Raw genomic sequence first — 27870 nt, 5'->3', positions numbered from 1 at the left:
GACACATCCTTCTAACCCCCATGGAATATTTCTGCCTTAAAAGACAAAATATGAATGGTTCAAAGCATCAGAGTATAGGATAACCATTCACAAAAGCAAAAGTTTTGTGTAGTAAACCTCTTTATGAGACTATAGTAGTTAGAGATGAAATTGTAAAGGGGGAAGTGTAGATTGCTTTGATTTAGAAAATTGTTGCCATTAAACAGTTTACAAAGAGCCTAGTGTTTCTGCATCATTATCTCCAACGTGTCAAAGTCAGCATTTTCACAATATTTAAAGCACTCCCAACTTCCGCATAAATATCATTTATATTCCTGCACAGTTATTCAGCATATCAAGGAATATCACTTACAGTCTTCTACAGTTACACAGTATGATTATCTGAGCCCATGCACATGAACCTGAAACAAAGATACAGAACAGGACAAAATTCCATCCAAGCAGAAGCACAGAGATCATGTAATTTCACTGCCAAGTTTGACCCAAGACTCAAGGCCACTGTGTGCTTTGCTTGTGAAGAGTAGCACAGAAGGTCATCTGGGCTTCCACAAGCAGCTGAATCTTGCTACTGGGCAATTCAATTGTGGGTGAGCAGCTGGCCTGTGTACTGACATTGCCATTTATTTTTATTTACTTGCTGTGTTGGAAGAGGCCTTTCCTGCGTATACAAAAAAAAAAAAAAAAAAGAACAAGACCCACAATGTCTTTTTCTATCTCTTTACCTACTGAAATCACAGCAGAGCCATTTCAAGCCACTGCCTCCCTCAAGAAGCAACTGCTCAAGCTGAAACTGGTCTCAGAGTCTTCTCTGAAATTCTCCAGCATTTGTCAGTAACACCAATTTTGATAGGCAATCTAATATAACCTTCCAAAGGATCCTTCATGAAATTCTCGTGCAGTATAATAACTTTAAATCATAAGAATGATAAAAGCAATCCTTCAGTGGAATTTGCAAACATTCATTTATATTCAGTACAGCAACACTACAGAATTATATAAAGTGGCTTCTCATTTCTGAAGCTCTGAAAAGGGCCAGCACATGAGAGATGATACCACATGTGCTGTGACTTGAAGAAAGGAGGCCTGTAGTGGCCATGAGGTAAAAAGGAATCATTTAGCAAAGAAGATTTCTGATTTGTTAATTAAAACTATAATTCTTTCAAGTATCCAGTGTAACAGCCTAATGTTTTACAAAGACAATACTACCCTAGGAAGTATTTCCAGATAAATAGATAACTCCTTTTATCTATTAAGCACACTTACAAAGCATCAAGACTAAAACCTCAGTGAAAAAGTAGGCTGCAGATAGATGAGTAATTTATGAAACACAAAAAAGATTGTGTAACATACAAAAGAAATTAAGAAGAGAACCTACCATATTATCTAGCTATCCTCTACTTCCCAGTATTTATCAAAAAAAATATGAAAACTAATTCAAAAAATATACACATCCTTATGTTTACTGCACCATTAGTTACAATACCCAAGATATGGAAACAAACTCAAGTGCCAATCAATGGATGAATGGATAAAGATGGTATCTCCCTCTCTCTCTCTCTCTCTCTCTCTCTCACACACACACACACACTAACACTGCTGCTGCTGCTGCTGCTGCTAAGTCACTTCAGTCGTGTCCGACTCTGTGTGACCCCATAGACGGCTGCCCACCAGGCTCCTCCATCCCTGGGATTCTCCAGGCAAGAACACTGGAGTGGGTTGCCATTTCCTTCTCCAATGCATGAAAGTGAAAAGTGAAAGTGAAGTTGCTCAGTCATGTCTGACCCTCAGTGACCCCATGGACTGCAGCCCACCAGGCTCCTCCGTCTATGGGATTTTCCAGGCAAGAGTACTGGAGTGGGGTGCCACTGCCTTCTCCCACACTAACACTATTCAGCCATAAAAAGATGAAATCTTGCTATCTGTGTCAACATGGATGGATCTTGAAGTTATTATGCTAAGAGAAATAAGTCAGAGGAAGAAAGACACATACATATGATTTAATTCATATGTAGAATATAAAAAAACTAAATAAATAAACAAACTGAACCAAACAAAAACAGACACATAGGTACAAAGAACAGAGCAGTGATTACGAAAGTCCTGGGGGTAGCAGGGAGGGAAGGCAAACACGTAAGGGGCATCAACTATATGAGGAGAGGAAACTAAAGTAAACTTTTGGTGGTGAACATGTTATAGTGTACAAAGAGTAGAAATAAAAGGCTGTCCACATGAAACTTACACTGTGTAAAATACAAATGTTACCCAAATAAAATTCAATTAATGAAAAAAGAAAGCAGATGTTTCACAAGATGCTATTTATATATTTATTTGCCTATCTACTGACAAAGATGAAAACAGAATACTGACCTCTTGGTGTTTTGAGGTCCTGGCAAAATCACTATACCCATATATTGCTGGAAGATAAAATGGCAACGTATATCAGAAGACTTGGAAAGTGCAATCTCTGACTCAGTCATTTCACTTCTGCAAATGATCCTAAGGAAAAGTAGCAAGTCAGTACGTAAACATATACACAGCAACTTATAACGGGAGAAAAAAACTGGAAGTATCATATATATTCAGAAATAGAAGACTAGGCAAATAAATTATACTTTAATTGAATCTGTGAAATCCAACAGAAATGACTGTGCATTCATAATTATTAAAGAACAAACTATACAAGGCACTGCTAAGTGGAAAAAAAAAAAAAAAACCTGCCACAGAAAATTAAGGCCTGGTCTACATATCTCTGTAGCAGGACACACACTGTTTACTAATTAATGTCTTCAGATCTGCAGCACCACCCTGAACTGCTAAGGGAGGCTGGGGACCCACTCCTGCGTTCTCTCCTAAGCTTTCTAAGGAGGGAACCAGCGAGCCAAGCAGGTGTTTTTAAGATTTCTAAGTCCTGTAAAATTTAGGAACAAAAAGGAAGGAAGTGGAAGATAAGTGGCACCAATCTGATATGGGTGGGGCTTTTTTCAGTGGGAGTTTTATTTGGGGAGAAGTTGCATGTAAAAGAAAGAACAAAAAGATGTGGGAGCTGCCCTAGTATTTGAAGGGTGTGAAGAAGAAACACCCATATGTTAGAGGTAATGACATTTCACATACCTAACCCTTAAACACTCCAAGAAACTAAAGAATTCATGCTACTTTGGCTTTCCCTTCTTTCGACGGGCGTGTTCTCTTGAACACAATGCTGCTCTGAACCTGGATGGGCCCTGTGAGTCACAGCAAGGGGCGCGTGTCGGTGTAAGAGCTATTCCACCTTTACCTCTAGCTGCTCCACGACTTGAACATTTAGGTCTGCATGACCTGAATTTTCTAATTCTTTTAAGAACATTCATCACTAACAATATAAGTATACCGGACAAAAGGTTATTGAAAGCCCAAGTTACTACATAAATGCTCCCTGGATGTTCACTCGAGTTTCCCAGTGGGATTCCAATTTCAGGTTGTCTTTCCTCCTCACCCCCAAAGCAACCCACGCGACAGGGCTTTACCTGCAAGTTGGTTTCTCTGAGACACATTCCTAGGAAGTTTCAAACCGTGAATGACGACAACACCTGCAGGTATAGCGTGATCAAGGGGATGCAGGGACGCGAAGGAAGCTGATACTCAGAACCAAAGCAGGTTACCCTGACCCTGCAGCCCAGGCCTGCCGGAGACCCCTCGGAGAGATTGTCAGGTACTAAGTCATCCTGGATTCAGATGCTGTTCACCAATTCCCTTGCCCTAATTGTGGCATTTCCACCTGCCCCTCAGGTCCAGTAAGGTTAGCCAGAGAATGTACATGTGAGCAGATGACTGAGTATAGTCTTCCTATTTCTTTGAAGACCATGATGTATCAGCTACATAATAACAATGCCACACACTGCCCTTGAAGTTCCCTCCTTGGCTACCCCATCCCCATGGGAAGCCCTCAAACTGAAAAAGAAGTACTATAAGGTAACACTAATCTCATCTGCAGAGATGTGGATGGACCTAGATACTGTTATACAGAGTGAAGCATATCAGAAAGAGAAAAGACAAATATAATATCACTTACATGTAGAATCTAGAAAAATGGTACAGATGAACTTATTTGCAAAGCAGAAATAGAGACACAGATGTAGAGAACAAACTTACAGATACCAAGAGGGGACGGGAGGATGGGATGAATTGGGAAATTTCGGCATATATGGCAGAAGATCATACTAAACATCTTTTTTGTTTTTTTTTAATTTAAGTATAGTTGGTTTACAATGTGGATTCAACATATTTTGATTCAGAAGGCAATACAAAACAGCAAGCAATTTTATAAACACAGTGTGTGGTCACTCAATAGAGGATCAAGTCTCTCACAATGAATAAGAGTGAGTAATGGGATATGAGAGCATCCTGCCTTCTGTCTGTCCTTCCATGGTGGTGGTGCTTTAGTCACTAAGCCCTATCCAACTCTTGAAACCCTAGGGACTGTAGCCACCAGGCTCCTCTGTCCTTGGGATTTCCCAGGCAAGAATACTGCAGTGGGTTTCTATGTCCTTCTCCAGTTCATCCACAAGATAAGATCTAATCCAAATGCTTGGGATTCTGAGGTCACAGGGAAAGGTCAGAACTCACACCCTTGGATGGCTGAATTTTATATTATTTACAAGACTCCCATCTGTGAGCTCTACTGAGTCCTAAAAGTTCCATGAACGGATCTGTTCAGACTACAAATTATCAGGAACAAAAATCACTTCACTACATCAACGACAAGTTAAAATTCTCAGCATGTTACAAGAATGACAGCCAAGAGTCTTAAAAATGGGGGACGGGTAGAAAATAAAACCCATACTCTGCAGTATTGATACTATGAAATAGTTAGGCTATTGTAAACCTGCAGTGTTTGACATTTTGCCCTATTTTCTCCAAACATTAAAAAAGTGAGAAAAAATTGCATGCTATTGCCTTAAGTCATCAATACAACATCTGTTTAATATGTTTGTCTCATAAAGCTGAATTAACTATGATTTTTCTCATTTTTAAAATAAAAGCTGGTTGCTACATGTTTCACTATTAATTCCATTGACACAAAATATTTGTCACATCACTGGCCACTTGTTAATAACATGTTTTGCTCTTCGTTAATTCTCCTATCAAAGATGTGTCTGTTCTGCCTAATTTGCATGATTATTAAGCATCCCAACTTTCTTCTGAGTACTTGTGTAAAGGTTATATCAAGATGACAGGCCAAAAATGTTTTAAAATGGTAAGGAGAAGAGGAAGAAATAAATACAATGGCCGTTAGTTCCATCAACTGCAAATATGTCTCCTCTAAAAATAGAGACTTCTCCCTCATCACCCCCACCATACCATTTTGGTTTTGGCTGCTCTGTTTCCTATCTATGTGGAAGGCTATTTGGGTAATAGGTCAAGTAATAATTAAAATCTGGGGACTTTTCTGGTGGTCCACTGGTGAATACTTCACCTTCCAATGCAGGAGGCGTGGGTTCAATTCCTGGTCAAAAAGCTAAGATTCAACATGCCTTGCAGCCAAAAAAAAAAAAAAAAAAAAAAAAACAGAAAACAGAAGCAACACTGTAACAAATTCAATAAGGGCTTTAAAAATGGTCCACCTTAAAAAAAGAGAAGAATTAAAATCTATGTACCATGGAACACTACTCAAAGAAAACTGTCAAGTATGCCTTACCTTTTCCATTCCCTTAGACATGTATCAAAAATGGGTGACAAGTGGCCAATTAAAAGCCATTATTAGTTTTTGAGTACTCATAAATAAAAATCATGCCTAGATTATAATGGAAAAAATCTGAATTATTCCAACATGATTTATACAGTAGAAATACTAAGGATTTTGCTCTGTGTTCCTGAAAATTGCTATCTTTGTGATTAAGTCATGCCAATATACTTACAATAGGCATGTAATTACAGATAATCACTATTACAATATTCATAGGTCAGGTATGTTCCCAGGTTCTGAAATCAACCATTTTTAAATTATAGAATATTAATTTCAGAAAGCTATTCTCCTCCCCTGAAATTATACTTTACTCATAGGACAGTGAATATCAAGAGTCAAGTTTTGCCCAAAATACTTTTGCCCACCTAACACCTGACTGGAAATTTTTGGCCCCTGAGTTGCAAGGTTCTAATGAATCGACAAATCTTGATGTCTCTTTGGATGGTTATTATGTAACCCTCAACTCTGGGGTTACCAAATCAGTGCTATTTATTATCAACAGGCAGCATACTAGTATACACAAATGCAGGTTTTTTTCTCTCCATTGTACATCTCAAATGACCAAACGTATTATGAAGAGGGGACCTGGGTGCCAGAGACAAAGCACCAATTAATTCTCTGGAAGTTGCAAATGGAAGATCCCAGGGCACCCTGTGGCCCCGGCTGGGATCTGCACGTCCTCCAATCCCATCTGCTGCTTTATTTTTTCACCGCCACATTGTAACACCCATGCAGAACCCCCAACATATTAAACTAGTGACTCGTTTTAAATCAAATAGCTACGAAATAAAAATCCACAGAGTGAAAGTGCCTCTGGTCCACACACAACCATTTGCTAACTGCTGTGTCTGTCATTCAATAGATTGCTGTATTCTTCCATGACCTTGTACAGCATATTCAGTGCCAAGGCATTCCCAAGGATATTTTTATGTAGAAGCATGTATCCCTCTAGTCAATGGACTTCCCTGGTGGCTCAGATGGTAAAGCGTCTGCCTACAATGCAGGAGACCCAGGTTCAATACAATCCCTGGGTTGGGAAGACCTCCTGGAGAAGGAAATGGCAACCCACTCCAATATTCTTGCCTGCAAAATCCCATGGATGGAGGAGCCTGGTAGGCTACAATCCATGGGGTCGCAAAGAGTCGGACACAACCGAGCGACTTCACTTTCTTTTCTTTCTTTATCCCTCTAGTAAAGTGCTTTATGGGTGTTTTGTGGGAATGGAGGTTGGAAAACTCCTTGTCAATCATCCGTCCTGGCCTTCCAGTCCAGGTGCATTCTTCTAACTCTGCACCCACTCTCTGCTCCAGCAGCTCACAACTGCCCCAGGACGCCTATACTCTCCATGTTCTTTTCTTTAAAACTTGTAGTTGACTTACAATGCTAGTTTCAGGTATATAGCAAAGTGATATGGTTACACACACACACACGCATATTCTTCTTCAGAGTCTTTTCCATTCTTTTTGTTGCTGTTGTTCAGTTGCCAAGTCATGTCTGACTCTTCATGACCCCATGGACCACAGCACGCTAGGCTTCCCTGTCCTTCACTATCTCCTGGAGTTTACCCAAGTTCATGTCCACTGAATTGGTGATGTCATCCAACCATCTCTTTCTCTGTCATCCCCCCTTCTCCTTCTGCCTTTCAATGTTTCCCAGCAACAGGGTCTTTTCAATGAGTCAGCTGTTCCCATCAAGTGGCCGAAGTATTGGAGCTTTAGCTTCAGCCTCAGTCCTTCCCAAGAGTATTCAGGGTAGATTTCCTTTTAAGATTGACTGGTTTGATCTCCTTGCTTTCCACCATTAAACTGAATCTTTTGTTTCTTACTTTTCCATTATAGGTTATTATAAAGTATTGAATATATATATATACACACACATACACAAAATTGAGAGGTTTCATCTCATTTCCTTTTAAAACTTTAAACTAGAACTCTGATTGTGAATACTGCACAATAATTTTAATATCATCATTTGTATTCTGCAAACATTTTACAACAATGAGAAAGCAAAAGGCAAATTAAATTTTTACTGCATGCCAATCAATTGGGATAATGCAGGAGAAAAAAAAAATCACAAACACAAACCTTTAATAATTGATCATTTTGACAGTGATAACTAAAAATATGATTACCACTCTGGAAATGTTGAAACTAGATCAACAGTTGACTTTCTTGGCTATCTGATTTGCTTTTACTCCCCCCACGGAATACGGAAAGATAATAGTTTTTCCATATTTGCATAGAATGAGGCTTTTCTAGTTTTTCCAACAAAGATAATCAGAAGTTAGGTTTGTTTAAGAGAAAGCATTCGAGTAACTTATTGAAGGGAGCAAAATTCAACATGTGCTGTGTATACACCAGAATGCTAAAGAGGATCTGCCCACAACTAGGAAAATTTTCCTAACTTGGTAGAAAAAGCTGACTGCTTTCTCAATGATTGGAAACTGAAGTAAATACATGTGCTTCAACCCCACAGACCCACTGAAGAAGCTAAACACATAACCCCGATGCTGGGAAAGACTGAAGGCAAAGAAGCAGGAGGCAGAGGATGAGGTGGTCGAACAGCATCACCAACTCAAAGGACATGACTCTGAGCAAACTCCAAGAGAAAGTGAAGGACAGGGGAGGCCTGGTGTGCTGCAATCCATGGGGTAGGGCAAAAAGTCAGACACAACTTAGCAACTGAACAACAGTAAGTAAAAGGTCAGTAGTGACGTAAAACATTACTTCCTTATGTCAGAATGGACAGAAAGCAGTCTGCCTGAAAGCAAAATCTAAATAAGATACTGACAAATAAGCTGTTCCTGCCTCTGAGGATTCCTCCAAGAAAATAATCAAATTTTAATTGAAAAGACATTAGCGTGAACCATGGAAATGTCTATCAAAACCCCTCTCTTGCACACTGCTAGGTGGTGATGTTGAGATGAGGGGATAGAGATGGAAATGTATTGAAGAAACTGATGTCTCCTCAAGCATACGTCTAAAAAAGACAACATAAAGATCACTCAGCAGTTGAAGCCCATGATGTATTGTATCAGAATTTATAACCAGTGCAAAATTTCTCAATCATTACTCTCCCATGATGGGGTCAGCATTTTGAATATTACTCACAGAAAAGCATCTAAACTCATAAATAAATAAGTATGAAAAATGCACGTGATCATCCTGACAAAATAGTTCGGGGGGTTACTGAACAGCAGTGGCTCACAGGCATCTGTTCATCCAGCTGTTAGCTGAGAAGACAGAGAGCAGGTGTCAATTTCAGTGCCACATCAGAGTTAATTTCACATAAGGCAGTGCTGAAAAGAATATCCAAAACAACAGTAAAACTAAACATAAAATCAAAGAAAAGTCACCATATCCCTGAATCTCTCTGGGCTTGGTGTCTGAAAAACCCCATCCTTAGCAGAGAGTCTATTCTTCAAGTACTCTTGGGAAAAAGAAAGCGGTCTCGGTACTACCCAGGTCTGGCCCGCTTGAAAGCACATATGGAGTGGGCATGGCCGATCAGCTCTGACCCTCTCTATAACCTGAGAGCTCAGCTACATCACCTGTGATCTTTGGCTAGTCCTCAGCATCCATAGCACTGAAAAAAGATCACAGCACTGAATCCAGACACCAGTGAAGACTCCTGCATAAATCCATTAGAACACTGTACCTCTCCACAAGCAATTATAAAACTCCCCCTGGGCATAATTAACCATGATTCAACTTAAAGTTTAGATTTTAGGGAGTGCCATCAATGTTAAGAAAGTATCTCATCACATCATATGTCACAGATTCATAAATTTTTGAGCTGGGGGCTCATTCTTCTAAGTGGCAGAGAGGTTAAACAATGTTCCCAAAGCAACGCAACTGATTAGGAAAGTGGTCTTAGCCCTCAATCTAAGATCACTCCTCAAATTACTACACTCTAAAGGAGACACTTAAGAATTGCACTTCCTTTATCTTAGCTCTTTTATCATTGACTCTCCACACTGAAATGGGTATCTATTACTAACTCTTATTAGACTGATTACACCTTCCCTGCATTTTAATATATGAATAGTCTTTCAGAAACTGAAATCACTCATTTGAACCTATCACTTCAGAGGTTGATTGCCTATCATTCTCTATGTTGTTAGCTGGTAAACATGCACACAGCTCATGTCCTAAGGAAATTTTAAAAAATAGCCCCTTCTGATGCAGTATGATGGAATAATCATTTTTCACATGAATGAACTTTCCTGAGAAGAAAAAAATAAATTTCAGCACTGATAAAAATTTTTAAATTGTTTTAAAATTGTTAAAGATTAAAAAAATAATAATTATTTAAAACTGTAAATGCTTACTAAGTGCTTTCCATGAATCATATCATTTAATCCTTCCAATAAACTGGTGCCTTAGTTACCATCAAACAGATTAAGTGACTAACACAATGTCATAAGCGAGTTGATCCTACAACCGAAATTTAAGCCAAGTATAATCACCATATATCCAGCATATAACCCAGTCATTCCACTCAGAGGTATTTGCTCAAGCAATTGAAAGCATGTCCACAAGAAGATTTTGCACGTGAAAGTTCTGAACGGTTTTACTTGTGATAGCCAAAAAGTGGAAACAATCCAATGTCCATCAATGGGCCAACAGATAAACACTGTCACACAGACACAATACAGATAAACACTGTCACACAGACACACAATGGGATACTGCTGAGTCATAAAAAGCAACACACACACAACGTAGAAGAATCTAAAATCAACTGAGTCAAGTGAAAGAATTTTGACCAAAAAAAGAACACACACAGTATGAGTCCACGTATATAATTTTCTAGAAAAAAGTAAGTTTATAGTAATACAAAGGAGATCAGTGATTGCCTGGAAAGGGAATACGAAGAGACCTATACATTCATAAGTGGAATTAAGTAATGATGGGGTGATGGTTAGGTTTATTTCTTAATTGTGGTGATGTTCACACATCAACATATAGGTCAAAATTCACCCAATTGGACACTTTAAAGATGTGTACTTTACTATACATTGATTATACCCAAATTTTAAAATCTTGGCAGTCCAACTCCAAAGTCTGTGCCCTTAACCACCAAAGTATATGGCCTCAGATATTATAAAATGTCCTACTGAGAAAAAGAATGCTGAGTTTATTTTTTGCAATCATTTTATTTTATATTGGAGAGTAACCAATTAACGATGTTGTGATAGTTTCAGGTACACAGCAGAGCAACTCATACATATACATGTATCCATTCTCTCCCAAACTCCCCTCCAAGGGATCATTAGGGAGTTTGGGATGGACTTGCACACTCTGCTATATTTAAAATGGGTAACCAATAAGAACCAATTGTATAGCTCAGGGAACTCTGCTCAGTGTTATATGGTAGCCTGCATGGGAGGGGAGAGTATTGACTTTAACTCAGTTTTACTTTAGTGCAGTTTCACTTACTTTAGTCTATAGAATATAAAGGGCTACTTGATGCCTGTTGTTCTAATTAGTGATTTTGTTACCTGCCTGCAAATTAAATCCTTAAGGACAAAGCTGGTTTTGATCCATGTGCCTAGACACTTTAAATGACCCCACATTCCTGCTGATTGCATTCATGCAGCTTGTCTTTTCCCAGCTGCCTCTGATCTTTACTGTTACTTTTTGCTTGTTTAGGTAAGGTTTTTTTAAACTTATTCTTTTAATCTATTTTCTTCACTGTCTGCTATTCCAATCCCTCGGGTTGTGAAGTTAAATAAAAGTGGTAAGCTTCCACTGCATGCAAAATTAAGTTTAAAAAAAAATCAAAAAGGTTCTGTTCTGAAGGAGGGCTTCTGCCACACCTTTTCTGAGGAGGAAAAACACCCTGTTATAGGAATTTTTATTGACATTGATGGTTAATTCATTTAGAGTACTTAGCGGTGCATCTGAGACCCTCCCAAAATTTCTAAGATCTGAATGCTGGGTAATTGGCAATTAACTAATACAAGTTATGGTATTAGCATTTTAAAACATTGCAGTAAAGCATTCCATGTTCTAATTTTAGTCTGGCAGGAAGAAATTTACCCTGAAGTTATGATTGTAGCAAATACTAATGTTCCAGGTTCTGAGAGACCTACAAGTCAGACACAAAGTAGAATTTGGATGGGGGCCCATACAAGGAAGAGGTTTAAAGCTTACATGGCTTTAGCTACTTAGGAAATCCACTTCTGATCTCAGACAGCTTATTCATAAGGGCATCAGAGACTTGGGACAGCTTTTTTTGCCTTCCTGGTTGGAGAATTATGTAATCAGAGCTTGATTAGAACTGTATATTAACCCCACTCGGAAGCATCATCAAGGCTGGGAGCATGTCAGCTCAGTTAATGCTGGAATGAGGACCAGGGCTTTCTCCTTGTGGTCCTCACACTCCAGCTGCCCAGATGTCAATTTCACTTCCTCCTCTTCCTGATACAACTGCAGTTATTGCGTGAAGATGGACAGAGGTGAACAGTTAGCACTAATCGCCTGTGGCCCAATTGTCAAATGCCTTGGCCCAGAAATAAGGTATCTAGAACTTGTTTCGTCTTACCCATGACTCTGCCTCTCTCTAATAGTTGACTGAGTATAATTATGAGCTTCCCAGAAGGTGCTAGTACTAAAGAGCTCGCCTGCTAATGCAGGACAGGAAGATTCCCCTGAGGAGGGCATGGCAACCCACTCCAGTATTCTTGTCTGGAGAATCCCTAGAGGAGCCTGGTGGGCTATGGTCTATAGGGTCACAAAGAGTTGGGCACAACTGAAGAAACTTAGCACACGTGCACAATTATATGTTCAACTGCCAATATTTTATGTTTTAAAAAACCACAGAATTCTCTTGATAATCATGTTCTGACCAGTCATCAGAGTCCAACATATTCAAATGTAGCAAAGAAAACAAAGGAGCTGTCAAAATTCAACAAGAACTCAGATGAAATCTTTGCATTTTCAAACAATACTTCACAAAGTTTCCCTAAGAAACAAAAGGAGAGATCGCTTCTCATCGGGGTTGTTACTTCCAATACCCTCACGTGAACCTGAAGATTTGCAGTTGAGAATATGAGACCAAGAAATTTTTGTTTTGGGGTGTTTTGTTTTTGTTTTTTTTTCAACGTGGACCATTTTAAAAGTCTTTTTTGAACTTGTTATATTATTGCTTCTGTTTTGTTTTGGTTTTTTCGCCAAGAGGCATGCAGTATCTTAGCTCCCCAACCAGGGATCAAACCTGCACTCCCTGCGTTGGAAGCCAAAGTCTGAACCACTGGACCACCAGGGAAGTTCCAAGAGTATGAGCTTTTCATAAACCCACTGTGCTGCTTCACAGGAGAACAAGAAAAGTCTCCAAAATGGATTCAGACTGAAAGCTAAACACTGACCTAACATTATTATTTTAAAACACTGCTAGGTTACTACTAGAGGTGAAGTGAAAGTCACTCAGTTGTGTCCAGCTCTTTGTGACCCCATGGACTATAGAGTCCATGGAAGTCTCCAGGCCAGAATACTGGAATGGGTAGCCTTTCCCTTCTCCAGGGGATCTTCCCAACCCAGGGATCAAACCCAGGTCTCCCACAATGCAGGTGGATTCTTTACCAGTAGAGGCACAAGGGAAGCCCAGCATACTACTAGCATTCACCTTAATTTTAGCATATTTTGGCCTGAAATCAGAAAGCTTGTGGTTTTATCCTCCAAAAGGGTACTCATCAAGTCATTCTGAAGCCTGACCATCTATTAGATGGGTCAACGGACAGCATCCTTACAGTAGAAATTAACTAACCTCAGGGAAGAGAGAATCAAAATCCTCAGGGAAGAGAGAAATCAAAATCATAATGATCATCAAATGCTGAACACGTGTTTTATGCTGGGAACTACACCTGTTGCCACCAGCTTTCCTAAGATCCAGGCAAAGGAAATCTTGTTTTCCTATTAGAAGTATGGGGCAAATGTTCTACAGTTTGTAGTGATATAAGCAGGAGGGCAGGCTGAATCCATAGCCCAACTTATTGGCCTATATCAGGTGGTTTGACTGTGTTCAGTGCACTTTCTGGATCCTTCTCTGGGAGAACAGCTGGTTTACAAAGGAAACAAGAAAATGATTTATATGTAAAGGCTGGGCCATGTTCAATGGCTAGCAACCTGACTGGTAGTGCAAGCTCACATTGCTTGTTGCCTCTGCTTAACAGACTGGTTTCAAATAGGAAAAGGAGTACGTCAAGGCTGTATATTGTCACCCTGCTTATGTAACTTATATGCAGAGTACATCATGAGAAACACTGGACTGGAAGAAACACAAGCTGGAATCAAGATTGCTGGGAGAAATATCAATCACCTCAGATATGCAGATGACACCACCCTTATGGCAGAAAGTGAAGAGGAACTAAAAAGCCTCTTGATAAAAGTGAAAATGGAGAGTGAAAAAGTTGGCTTAAAGCTCAACATTCAGAAAACGAAGATCATGGCATCCGGTCCCATCACTTCATGGGAAATAGATGGGGAAACAGTGGAAACAGTGTCAGACTTTATTTTGGGGGGCTCCAATATAACTGTAGATGGTGACTGCAGCCATGAAATTAAAAGACGCTTACTCCTTGGAAGAAAAGTTACGACCAACCTAGATAGCATATTCAAAAGCAGAGACATTACTTTGCCAACAAAGGTCCATCTAGTCAAGGCTGTGGTTTTTCCAGTGGTCATGTATGGATGTGAGAGTTGGACTGTGAAGAAGGCTGAGTACCGAAGAATTGATGCTTTTGAACTGTGGTGTTGGAGAAGACTCTTGAGAGTCCCTTGGACTGCAAGGAGATCAGCCCTGGGATTTCTTTAGAAGGAATGATGCTAAAGCTGAAACTCCAGTACTCTGGCCACCTCATGTGAAGAGTTGACTCATTGGAAAAGACTCTGATGCTGGGAGGGATTGGGGGCAGGAGGAGAAGGGGACAACAGAGGATGAGATGGGTGGATGGCATCACTGACTAGATGGATGTGAGTCTGAGTGAACTCCGGGAGATGGTGATGGACAGGGAGGCCTGGCGTGCTGCAATTCATGGAGTCGCAAAGAGTCAGACACGACTGAGCGACTGAACTAACTGAACTAACTACTGAACCAGCAGGCAAGCAGTGCAAACGACAGGAGAAATAAAGCAGTGGACACAGCACTCACCTGTCCATCGGTCCGAAGGTCCCTCTGATCTTTACAGTCACTGCCACCTGCATGGATGAAGCATTCTACCATATGCAGGGAGAACAGGTGTGTGAGCCACTCAGTTGTGTCTGACTCTCTGCGACCCCAAAGACTGTAGCCCACCAGGCTCCTCTGTCCATGAAAATCTCCAGGTAAGAATACTGGAGTGGGTGGCCATACCCTTCTCCAGGGCACCTTTCTGAGCACAGGGATCTGTGCTGAATAGTCATGCCATAGCAGCTGGGGGAGGGACAGTGCCAGTGGGGAAGTCTATAAACTGTTAGAGAAGGCAGCTGCCAAAGCCATCAACTTTCATGTTTTAATTTTTTTGCATCATTGACCTTCAAGTAAACCCAATGGCCTCCCCAATGTAACTGTCCCATGTGTTTAAACTTTTTCAAATATCTATAAGGCTTATGAATTAATGTATCTCTCTCAGATACACACACACACATATCTTTGTCTCTGGTCCTTCTTTTTCCTGGTTCTTTCTCAGTTTCTCTGCCTTTTTCTTCTGCCTCTTAAAACATCTCTTTTGGATAACAATTCCTCAAAAAAGAAAAAAAAAATCAAGGTTATCTTAACTTGGCAAACAACAAACCAACCCACCCAACCGTGGCAACCACAAGCAACCCAGAGAGTCCTCAAAAGAAAGGAAATGAGGTTACAGTTTTGGTCTCCCTGGGGCAAAATGCTTTCCCGTGCGACAGTGCACTTCACTCTATACAATCACTTTTAAACTTACTTATCACTTTATCCAGATTTTATATAATAGTGAAAGAATCCACTTGAAAGCCAAGACATCCTCGCATTAAGAAGACCTGCCATGGGTCAGATCAAGTTCAATTTTATAGGTCTTTTTATTGCCGTCCCCAGCTCTGCTGCCCTATGGTAATCAAAGTCAGGCTCATTCATATCATCTTATGTATATTTCAGATTTCCAAACTCAGGGTTTGAAGCCTAAATGTATTTTGTTTTTCAAAGAGTCTGAAAAATGATAGAGGCCCTGCAAAAACATATCTAGATTGGATCTAAATGGAATTATACCACTACGGCTGAACTGAAGAGCAACTGGAATAATGCAATAGCTATGTGCCCAATAACTGGTGTGTCAGCGAGTGGCTTTGAATTATTTTTCTAGTCACCACTTGTGGTTTTATTCACCAGAGTACAGAAGAGAGAGATCTTAAGGCTCATTTTACCACTTCCCCTTCATTTTACAGATGAAGAAAACCCATAGTCCAGACAGGTGATGTGAACTGTTGAGATCACAAAGCCAAACACAGCATCTTTCTAACTGAATCTTTCATCTACTAATTATTAGTCTAGTGTGTTTCAACAGCATACAGACTCTATCTTATTTGGCAATGCAAGAACCATTTGTTGAGCAATTAGTATGTAACAAATACTGCATTGGATCATGGGAATCGAATATGAACTAGGGTGACTCAGTCAACGAAGTCAGAAAAATTAAAGGTTTAAATCCGATGTCACTACTGACCATCTCTGTGGCTTTGAACAAATGCCTGAGCAGCTGCGAACGTTCAGAAGTCACTAAATTTCCAAACGTGATTTAGTTGTCTCCTTCGTAAGTATGAACAATTTAATGAGATAATGCAACTGACATGCTCAGCCCAGTGCCTAGAATTTAAGGATTCATCACATGTTGTCGCTATTGTTCAGTTATGTCTGACTCTTTTTTTTTTTTTTACTTTACAACTCTGTATTGGTTTTGCCATACATTGACATGAATCCACCACGGGTGTACATGCGTTCCCGGACTCTTTGTGACCCCATGGACTGCAGCATGCCAGGCTTCTCTGCCCTTCACTATCTCCTGGAGTTTGCTCAGACCCTTGCCCCTTGAGTCAGTGATGCCACCATCGCCCCCTTCCCCTCTGCCTTCTCCTCTTTTCCAGCATCAAGTACATGTTACCTATTATTATTACCACAAGTTGAAGAAAGCACTGCTCATACCTGCTCAAGTGCCAGAAATCCAAGTCTAGAAACATGCAGGGAAACGTGAATAATAAGAGAGAGTTCAATGCCATCCTGGAGGCACATGCAACAGGAACAAAGCCGCTGACCTGCTCATGGGGAGGCCACCCTTGGGCAAGCTGGGCTGGACCCCAGGTACAGACTTTTTGCTTTGATAACTTTTACTTAATTTTTTACTGATTCAGTTTTGTAGCAAACCTAATCATGGCTTAATATACAAGAAGGAGTCAGGGAGGAGGAAATATCGAAAGACAGTTAAAATAATCAGCAGGGGATTTCCTGGCATTCTGGTGGGCAAGACTCCATGCTTCTAGCAAGGGGCATGGGTTCAATTCCTGGTCAGGGAACTAAGATCCTGTGTGCTGCATGGCACAGCCAAGGAAAAAAAAATGCAGTAAACATTTAAAAAACCCTACAGGCAAAATATAAGGCACTATTAACAGAATTTCACATGATGTTCAGCATTTTTCTGGTGATTATTTAGTTTCCAGGCTGATTAGAACTCCAATCTAATTTACTGTTTTAAGGATTGTCATCTCATGTTTCTTTTTTCAGATATAAGTCATCCTTATAAAAATCAAGAAATGGGAATATTCTCTACCTATATCACTTCTATATGCTGAAAGAGGTCTATCTTATTTTTTCTTGATAAGAAATAAGGAATCTTCCTATATGATGGGAAAATGGGCCAACACACTGGAGACTACAGCACAGAAAATAAAAACATAGGACGCGGGAAGTGAACAATTCTGAAATCAAATTCTAGCTCTGACTTTGAGCAAATTACTTAAGCACTCTGAGTCCAATTTCCCGTACGAGAGAGAAAGCATACCTCTTATATGGGAACTAGTGATGATTAGAGGATGTACTACACAAAAGAGATTTTTTTAAAGGCTCTTAATCCACAAAATTAAAAAGGGAAACCTGGAGAAAAAGTTGACCTTATGAGTAAGGAACTCTATCGACTCACTCATTCATCAGTATCTCAGAAAATAAAGTTGAGATAAGAGGTCAGGGCAGGAATGTGTCACTTTGTATAGCAGAAACTAACATGGCATTCTACACTCCAATAAAAATCAATCTAAAAATTAAATACATAAAAATAAAGCAGGGATTTGGGGAAAGGAGATGTGAAAAAGACAGAGAAGGACAAACAGTGTAATAAGCATGGGATTGGGGAAGAAACAGAATCCTTCCAAAATGTATTATGAAAGAACCAATTCACTTCAAGGGTCACATACAAAAGGATACCCCTGTGGCCTCTAAGAATAAAGGCAGCTCCTGATATAGATAGCCTGTCTTAGAAGAAGGAGTTTTCACAACGGGCCAATCTGGTTTTATTAAGTTTATACGGGATGTGTAATCTGGCACATTAAGATTTTCTCTGAAAACTGAGTCTTGCCTGCCTTGGGAACTGCTCTATTACATCAAGAGGCCCAATACCCACTAAACTTTACAAGGAAAGAGATCCATAGACATATCTTTGAAATGGAATTTGGATAATTATTTACAGCAGCAAGATGGGGGAGGGGGGAAAGCTTGAACCTTTGTCCTGACCAAAGCTATTAACTCCCAAGAATTAACCGAATCTGAGTCCCTGCCAGGAAGTGAATGAATGTCTTGCTTTGAACACTGAAGCTTAGATTTGACAATTAAAAAAACAAAACAGGCAGCATTGCAAATGATGATTTCATTTACTTCCCTGTGGAGGATAAACGTATTCATCGTCTGAGGCACAAAACTGTCATGGACTCTACAATCTGTGACTAAAAGAATTGGACCCACTACTTTCTGTGACTTTCAACAGGGATTATCTACCCACTACTAATAACAGCATTAGGTCCATACACAAAAGTAAATCTATTTTTTAAAAAATGATTTCCAGGATATCTTTTCCAGGGGTTTAAATTTATTTACAAATACACACACATATCTTATTCAAAGGTTGCCTCCACTGAAATGTGAGGTCACCCAAATCTCTTCCTGGCACTTGAACAGCAGAAATGTCCTTGGAGACCTTTCCTTACTCCAACTTTCCAATCACATGGATGAAAAAAATCAAAGACCTTCTTATCCTAATCTTCTGTGAGTTATTTCTCTAAGTAGTGTGTCTAACAGCTGTCACCTCAAACATCCAAATCTCTGGGTTCACACTTCTGATAAATGACTCTTGCAACATTGTACTTGTGAAATCCACTAACCAGCTGGGAGCTCAGAACTTTAACTCAGGCTGTCACCTTCAATCCATCATTGTGGATGGCAAGAGAATCACAGCTCTCCAACTGGGGAGCTTGCCAAACTCAGAAAGAGCAGTAGCAGTCAATTAGGCAGGTTGGGAACCAGCTTCCCAGGCATCTCCTCCAACAGACAAGCCTCTTGTTCAAAGGAGACATAAGTAGAATCCATGGAGAAGACAGAGTTCATACATTTCCCTTGGCAAAGGAGCCCTGCCAAGCCCCACTTGCCATCACAGGAGCCTGGATGAAGGCAAACTGTCTTCCTGCCAAATACAGACTATGTGGCAATTTCCATCAGCTGGGAATTCTCTCTAGGATGTTGGGATGGCCTGACACCAGTGGTATGCCCAGGTCACTGGTAGGAGATGGGTCAGCAAACATGCCCCCGGTGGAACAGATGCAAAAAGGACATTCCAGAGTCACGAGCATCCTCATCTTGAAAGGCCATTTGGTCCAGGTGAAACTTAACTGGTGTGATTTTCATAGCTTCAAGTGACGGAGCTGTACGCTCACCACCGAAACACCCTTTGGGAAACATGGTTTAGAAAGTATCGTCATGGCTGTATGTTTCAGAACTCAGTGGGCATCTAATTTTCATAGCCATTTCTTCTCTTTATCTCTCTACTGTTGCTGCTAAGTCTTTTCAGTCGTGTCCGACTCTGTGCGACCCCATAGACGGCAGCCCACCAGGCTCCCCCATCCCTGGGATTCTCCAGGCAAGAACCCTGGAGTGGGTTGCCATTTCCTTCTCCAATGCATGAAAGTGAAAAGTGAAAGTGAAGTTGCTCAGTCGTGTCTGACTCTTCGCAACCCCATGGACTGCAGCCCACCAGGCTCCTCTGCCCATCCGATTTTCCAGGCAAGAGTACTGGAGTGGGGTGCCATTGCCTTCTCCAGTAAAGAATAACTAGGAGGCAATTATCAGTGAACTAAGAAAGCAAGTTTTTGAAGTGTGGTGTTGGAGAAGACTCTTGAGAGTCCCTTGGACTACAAGGAGATCCAACCAGTCCATTCTGAAGGAGATCAACCCTGGGATTACTTTGGAGGGAACGATGCTAAAGCTGAAACTCTAGTACTTTGGCCACCTCATGCGAAGAGTTGACTCATTGGAAAAGACTCTGAGGCTGGGAGGGATTGGGGGCAGGAGGAGAAGGGGACGACCGAGGATGAGATGGCTGGATGGCATCACTGACTCGATGGACGTGAGTCTGAGTGAACTCTGGGAGATGGTGATGGACAGGGAGGCCTGGCTGAGATTCATGGGGTCGCAAAGAGTCGGACACGACTGAGCGACTGAACTGACCACCTTTACACATTCAGGCAAATTTCCCCCTACAAGTCAATCCACTGCATTGTCCACGCAATGCGAGGCCCATTTCAACTCTACGAAGGCTGAATCTTTAAAACAAACAAACATTGAAATGATTTCCTGGAGCTGAACACATTTACAGACTTGTCATCACCCAGGGTTCTGGACCACACATGCCTTGCTACAGTACCTATCACTAGTGGGGAGGAGGGGCTGATTCTGTAGAACGTGACCTCAGGATCAGGTCTCAGGGTGCTGATGGCTTCTATCTTATTTCTTTTCCACTTGAAACTGAAACCCTGGTCTGTGGGGTCCTCTGGATCTCCTGCATCGTAACTACCAGTGGGGCTTTCCCTCCCTGTGTCTTCTGGCTTCTCGCCTCCTGCCATGACCAGTCCCTTCTCTGCCTGCCTTTATTCTCTCTCTTTAGTGATGTGTTACTACACTCTGATGTTCTGTTGGTTTATTCATAAAATCAAGAAACACACACTTTCATACATTAATGCATACATGTGGAATTTAGGAAAATGGCATAAACTTTTTTTTTACAAAGCAGGAACAGAGATCCAGATGTAGAGAACAAACATGAATGGGATTGGGGGGAGGGGTGTGGGATGAATTGGGATTGCCATACGTACACTACTATATAAAAAGCAGGTAACTAATGGGAACCTACTGCACAGCACAGGCAACTGTACTCAGTGCTCTTTGGTGACCTAAATGGGCAGGAAATTCACCGAAGAGAAGATATGTGCCTACATGCGGCTGACTCGCTTTACTATATATCAGAAACTAATACAACATTGTCAAGCAACTATAGTCTAATTTAAAAAAGAAAGATATACACTTTAGAGTTAGAAAGGATCTTAAAGGACAGCATTCGAGCCAAGAGGACACCCTGCTGAAGCCTGAATAATTCCTTTCTCCTACAAAAACCTGCTGCTAGGTCACTTCAGTCGTGTGTGACTCTGTGCGACCCCAGAGACAGGAGCCCACTGTCCCTGGGATTCTCCAGGCAAGAACACTGGAGTGGGTTGCCATTTCCTTCTCCAACGCATGAAAGTGAAAAGCGAAAGTGAAGTTGCTCAGTCGTGCCTGACTCTTTGTGACCCCATGGACTGCAGCCTACCAGGCTCCTCCATCCATGGGATTTTCCAGGCAAGAGTACTGGAGTGGGGTGCCATTGCCTACAAAAACTTATTTTACCATTAAAGACTACAGTAGAAAAGTCTTCATCATACTGGATCCAAATCACTGTTAAAGTCTATACTCATTGATCTCATTCTAACCCTTCAGGAGACAACAAACTGGAGAGTAAGGAATACAGGCTTTAAAGACCAAAAGACCCAAGTTAGGATCCTAGTAACACCACGGTATTGCTATACAAGCTGATGCATAAGACCCAGCCTCAACTAGATACCAGGCCACCATATGATTTGGGGTGATTTCTGGTCCTTGGACTGATCAAAACACAGAGGACATTAAACAGATGATCTTACTCTTCTGTTTCTCCTTCTTCCACATGAAACTCAATGTTTCAGATGCCTCTGAGGTCTTAAATAGCTTATGGTTTCAAATTCTTAATACTAGTGGTGACTCTCCCTTGAACATGTTCTAGATGGTTCTGTTCTGAACATGGTACCCAGATGGAAGGCACTGCCTCATGTGTGTTCAGGCTAGTGTAAACTAGAACCAAGCCCGATCACTTAACACAGACTCTGGTGCAATCCCCTCTCCACCCCAACACATGCCATGTCACTCTAAGCTTTTTTCAGTCATACTTTTCTGCCTGTATTCCTTGTCCTGGCACTTGAATCTGTCTCCCTTTGTTACAAAATCATGGATGTTCCTGTTAAATTTTCACTGGGGGTCTCAGATTTTCAACCTAGAAACATTTAAGGAACATTATCAGGGTAAGATCCTTTCAAAACAATCACTAGAAATTTTGGTTTTCCATCCCCAACCTTCGTATGCATGTTTGTATAATCAATGTGTGTGAAGAATGGAGTTTCTTTATCATTAACGTCAAAGGCTGACAAGATGGCTTTTTCATTGCCCTACTGGATTTTACGCACTTGCTTTAGGCCTGAATCCAAGGGTCTTCTATCTCTGGGTCTTTATTGGTTTCAGCTTTTCACTGGCTGGGAAGATCCTACAGTGTTTCCAAGCTGTGCTCCTACTTCAAGAAACCTGACTGTCTCAGATGCTGATTAAAGAGGTGATGGGTGGTTATCATCCGACACAGTTCCTGGCACAAGACGATGGTCCTCTGCCCTTTTCTTATGACAGTGTCAGAAAAAAAGGGGCCAAGACCTTCAAGAAATGAGGCCGCTTAACTAACATTGTCCTGGGACAGATACGGGCTGCCTTCTGCAGCGCAGAGAACTAATTAGCATTCATTCTCTGTAACAAGCAAGTTGCTAATTTGATAGAAAAACCTAAGTAAATTTGCAGCCTCCCTTCATCATATAATATTCATTTTCATTTAGCAACTCGGTCATCTCATGCTGAATATTAGTTTTGAAATTTTAATTGACTATGTGTCTTTTACTCAGTAACCACAAACATCAAGTTGAATCATTCAGCTAGAATATAAATGGAATTAACAAATGGCTGAAGTTACCTATGAGGCAGGCACATGGAAATTTGTCCAATATAATAAGCAATGATAAAATAAAAGTGAATATTTTCACAGTAGTTTAGAATTTATGAAGTGCTTTTCTAATATCTACATTACCCATTTTAAATACTTGGAAACAGCAGGAAAACAAAAGATGAAAATGAAGCAAGGGACAACTTAAATGGCATAGGAAATTAGGAAAAGAATTTTTATTATTCGCCTTTTTGTCTTCAAGTACCTTATATAGTGGACTTCCCTGGTCACTCAGCGGTAGAGAATCCACCTGCAATGCAGGAGATGCAGGTTTGATCCCTGGGTCAGGAAGATCCCCTGGAGGAGGGCATGGCAACCCACTCGAGTATTCTTGCCTGGAGAATCCCATGGGCAGAGGAGCCTAATGGGCAGTCCATGGGGCAAGAGAGTTGGACACAACTTAGCAACTAAACATCATCATCATATTTTACCTGGTACATAGTAAGTACTCAATAAACACCCATTAAATGAACAGATGGAATGACTCACCATTATTATGTTTGCCCAGAACCTGTGTGCACAGGACATGCTCCTGAGAGACTGAACAGGGACTTTTCTGAACAAAAACTGGACAAAATGACAGCCTACGAATCTGGGAAAGTCAGTGACTTTGCTATCAATCATCTTTGTACAAGTAGGTAAACACATTCTATATTTGATAGAAGATTCCAGAGACATCAAAGAAGGGACTGGAGCAGATCCCTCTCCTCTGTCTGAACTCGAGGATGTGGAGCCCTGGTACCAGCAGAGGCCCCTTGTGCCCATCCACCTCTTCAGGGAGTCCAGAGGGATTTGAGTGAGTCTTTCCTGGTTCTCAAATCTTCCCTGGTGGCACAGTGGCAAAGAATCCACCTGCCAAAGCAGGAGACATAAGAGACTTGGGTTCGATCCCTGGGTCAGGAAGATCCCCTGGGGGAAGAAATGGCAACCCACTCCAGTATTCTTGCCGGGGAAATCCCATGGACAGAGGAGTCTTGTAGGTTACAATCCATGGGGATCTCAAAGAGTCAGACATAACTGAGCAACTAAGCAGTTTTGCATAAATCCTGCTTGGGTACAGATTCAACTCCACCACTTAGAAGTACCCTGGACAAATAACAAACTTTCTGGGCTTCAATTTATTCATCACTAATATGGGAATAATAAGATAATTATTCCATAATAATATGGGATAATAATAAGAATAACATGTACGTGTTCCAAATAAAACTTTATTAATATAAGTAAAAATGCTTAGAAACATGCTCTATACCCTACAGGTACCATATATGTGTTTTGAGTTAGCAGCAGTCAAATTTCCAGTGCCCAACAGAATGCTTTCCACAAAGAACCGATAATGTGATATTTGTCAAACGAATAAGCCTTCAGACTTTTTTCTACTTCGAAGAAATGTCTATTTTTCATAGTTTATAGTTTTTGGAATCACTCAAAAATGGTAAAGGACAGAGTGGAAGGTTGGGCAGACAGGTGATTTGGAAATTCATTAAAGGTGGTATATGGCATTTCCTTAGAAACCAAGTGACTCCAAGGAAAGGTTGTGTCAAGTAGACTCAACAAAAACATAAAGGCACCAATTAGGCAGCCCATTCCCTTTCAGAGAACATGTGCTAGTCTGTGGAGGCAAAGTTTGCTTCTTTAAGGTGGCCCCAGGTCTCATACTGACTGAAGAAAGGCTTTGCTAAAGTTTAATCCATGTATAAAGGGAAAGAAAGCAAAAACAGTAAAATGTCAAGTTGTTTTTTTTTTTTTTTAGTGTCAGAAATGGAAATGATGTAATGAATTAATATCTACTTCCTCTGGTGGAGTGTATTAGCTCAGTTTTTAGATTAATATTGTCTGATTCTCTTCTGATCTATGTGAAGATCATATTGGCCCTACTGTTAAATATGGATTGCCAAAGCAGAAATGCCTAGGCTAAAATAAAAAATGCCTATAGATACATCATCGAGAAATACAACTTGCTTAACAGAAGGGCTTGCTGCTGTAACTAGATATTATGTGGCAAAAAAAAAAAAAAAAGTACTGAATGATTTGTCTCTTTAAACCTGTCAATCCAACCTCTTTGGAGAGTAGTAAACTCATCATATGATTACAGCGATTTAGAAAGATCATTTAAGAAATCATAGTACTGAGCCAAAACCTTGTGCCATGATTAGAAAAAATTAGAAGCATTAAGTTACCTATAAATAGGAAATCAACATATTAACCTTTACTTTATTTAAAGAGGCAGACACAACATGCATTGCAAATGAGGGACATTCGCATACACTTATCCCCTATTCCTATCAGGATTAAATCCTCCTGAGAAGGCAGTGTCAGAGAGGGGATTAAAGTATCATGTTTCAGTCAGTCCCCTAGGGGAATTCAACAATGTTACCTGCAAGCCACAGGCTGACACACGGAGTATCAGACCACAAGGAAAGGGATGACCCAAAGCTGATGCTAATCCCAAGGAGCTAAGGGGAGTTTGTAAAATGAAGATCTACACATATTTTTCTCTTAGCTAACTTATGAGCTATGCTGGCAGAAGAACAGTTTTCTAATGTAAAGGAAAAGAAAAAGAAACAGGGAAGGTGGGAGGGAGGAAGGGAGGAAGGGAAAATGGAAGGAAAGATGGAAGGAAAAAAAATAAAAGTTTTTTTTTTCAATTCTTTACATGAGGAATACAAACTATTAATTATTTGCAATTCAGCATGTCTAAGAAATGAGCAGGTAATAAATATTTTTGTGTGCCATCTTTAAAAGAAAAAATAAATCCTGCACCCAGTAGTAAAAATAACCCCTTCCATATACGTAACTCTACACCAAAATCTGCTTATATAATGATATTACGCCTTTCATTCATAGTTGTCATTAAAAATGTTTTCCCTCCAAAAACTAAGTATTGATTTCATGTGTGTGCACGAGCATCCTCAGTCTTGCCCAACTCCTTGCAACTTTGTGGACTGTAGCCTGCCAGGCTCCTCTGTCCATGACCTTTGCCAGGCAAGAAAACTGGAGTTGGTTGCCATTTCCTCCCCCAGGGCATCTTCTTGACCCAGGGATCAAACTCCTATCTCCAGTGTCTCCAGGATTGGCAGGTGGATTCTTTACCACTGTGCCACCTGGAAAGACACTGATTACACAGGGGATAATGAAAGGTAACATCTATGATGTTTAAGGCACTGGGCTGACGATTCCACATACACGTTCCTCATGTTTTCCTCTTAAGAAACTTGTGAAGTAGGTACTGTAGGTTTTCATTTCCTGCCTACAAAATGGGGATCAAAATATCCACTGAGCAGTTCAGAAGGCTTTCTTAAACTGCACCACAGTATTTTTAACCAGCATAAGGGATGGGGAAAGAAAAGCTGATGAGACACAAAGTCAGCAGCCTTCTAATAACTTCAGGCAGTACTTGTAACTGAAACCCTGGTTACCCAGGGACCCCCAGCTTCAAGGAAGACTCTTGTCCCTGGTCTGCTTATGTGGATGTCTGGCCCTAGGATGAACATGTTCTCTCTTTTTTATTTTATTGAAGTATAGTTAATTTACAATATTATATCACTTTCTACTGTATGGCAAAGTGATTCAACAATACATATTCTTTTCTATTATAGTTTTTCACAGGATACTGAATACAGTTCCCTGCGCTCTACAGGAGGACCTTGTTATTGATTCATTCCGTAAGTGAGAGTTTGCAGGTGCAAACCTTCATTCCCCAGTCCGTCTTCCCCGTCCCCCACTTCTCCCCTAGGTAACCATGAGTCTCTTCTCTATGTCTGTGAGTCTGTTTCTGTTCACAGATAAGCTCATTTGTGTTATATTTTAGATTCCATATATAAGTGATAAACGTAAAGTAAAGTGGTAGTCAGTCGTGACCGACTCTTTATGACCCCCTGGACTGTAACCCACTAGGCTCCTCTATCCATGAAATTCTCCAGGTAAGAATACTGGAAAGGGTTGTTATTTACTTCTCCAGGGGATCTTCCCAACCCAGGGATGGAACCCTGGATCGCCTGCCTTTCAGGCAGTTTCTTTATCGTCTGCCCACCAGGGAGTCCTATATAAATGAAACCATGTGCTATTTGTTTTTCTCTTTCTGATTTACTTGGTCTGATAACCTCTAGGTCCATCTGCATTGCTGCAAATGATATTATTTCTTTTTTTTATGTGTGAGTAGTATTCCATTGTATATACATACAACAATCTTCTTTATCCATTTATCTGCCGATAGACAGTTGGTTCTGTGTCTTAGCTACAGTTCATAGTGGACCAGCATACTCACGAACCTGCTAGAGTTCACGTTTCACGTCCAGTGCCTGCTGAAGTCATGAGGACACAATCAGGTTCTACATGAGTGTATGGAAAGGCAGTATGACAGGCTGGGGCTGCTAACGAATATTCATATGTTGAACAGAATTTGCTGTAAGAACTGCTGTCATTATAGCCGACTTCACAAAAGCAAACGGTGACATCAGGAATATATAGTCCTCACTTCTCTTTGGTTTCTAGGTACTACTGGTATTTCCCACGAGAACATGAAAATCATGGTAGAACATTTTGTATATCGTCTTGATCACATAAGAAATTTATCATCAAAAAAGCATCTTGTTCTTTTCTGCCTTCCTCACTATGGAATGGAAATCAGTGTATTTCAGTCTAGGGATTCTCTTAGCTAGATACTTATTTTAAAAGAAAAAAATGCCGAAGCTCACAAAAACTAAGTGATGGTGGAGTGGTCTTCACCGAAATACACATTTCAAAGAGACAAGAACCTCTTATGTCACAGGAAAAG

The 27870-nt window shown here is 40.6% G+C and overlaps 1 protein-coding gene and 1 long non-coding RNA gene across 2 annotated transcripts in view; both read right to left on the bottom strand.

The window, feature by feature from the left end:
• The window catches only part of UNC5D (unc-5 netrin receptor D), a 633424-nt gene that overhangs the window by 529625 nt on the left and 75929 nt on the right, over positions 1–27870 (bottom strand). The window lies entirely within an intron of this gene.
• LOC120865642 lies at positions 10522–26854 on the bottom strand. Its single transcript, XR_005721468.1, has 3 exons — positions 26674–26854; positions 24885–24887; positions 10522–10533 (listed from the first exon to the last, which is right to left on the bottom strand). It is a non-coding gene; the product is annotated as an uncharacterized LOC120865642 (long non-coding RNA).

This window comes from Oryx dammah, unplaced genomic scaffold (genome assembly GCF_014754425.2).
Source record: "Oryx dammah isolate SB20612 unplaced genomic scaffold, SCBI_Odam_1.1 HiC_scaffold_7, whole genome shotgun sequence".
Taxonomy (NCBI): Eukaryota; Metazoa; Chordata; class Mammalia; order Artiodactyla; family Bovidae; genus Oryx; species Oryx dammah.
This window is presented reverse-complemented; position numbering and strand designations above follow the sequence as displayed.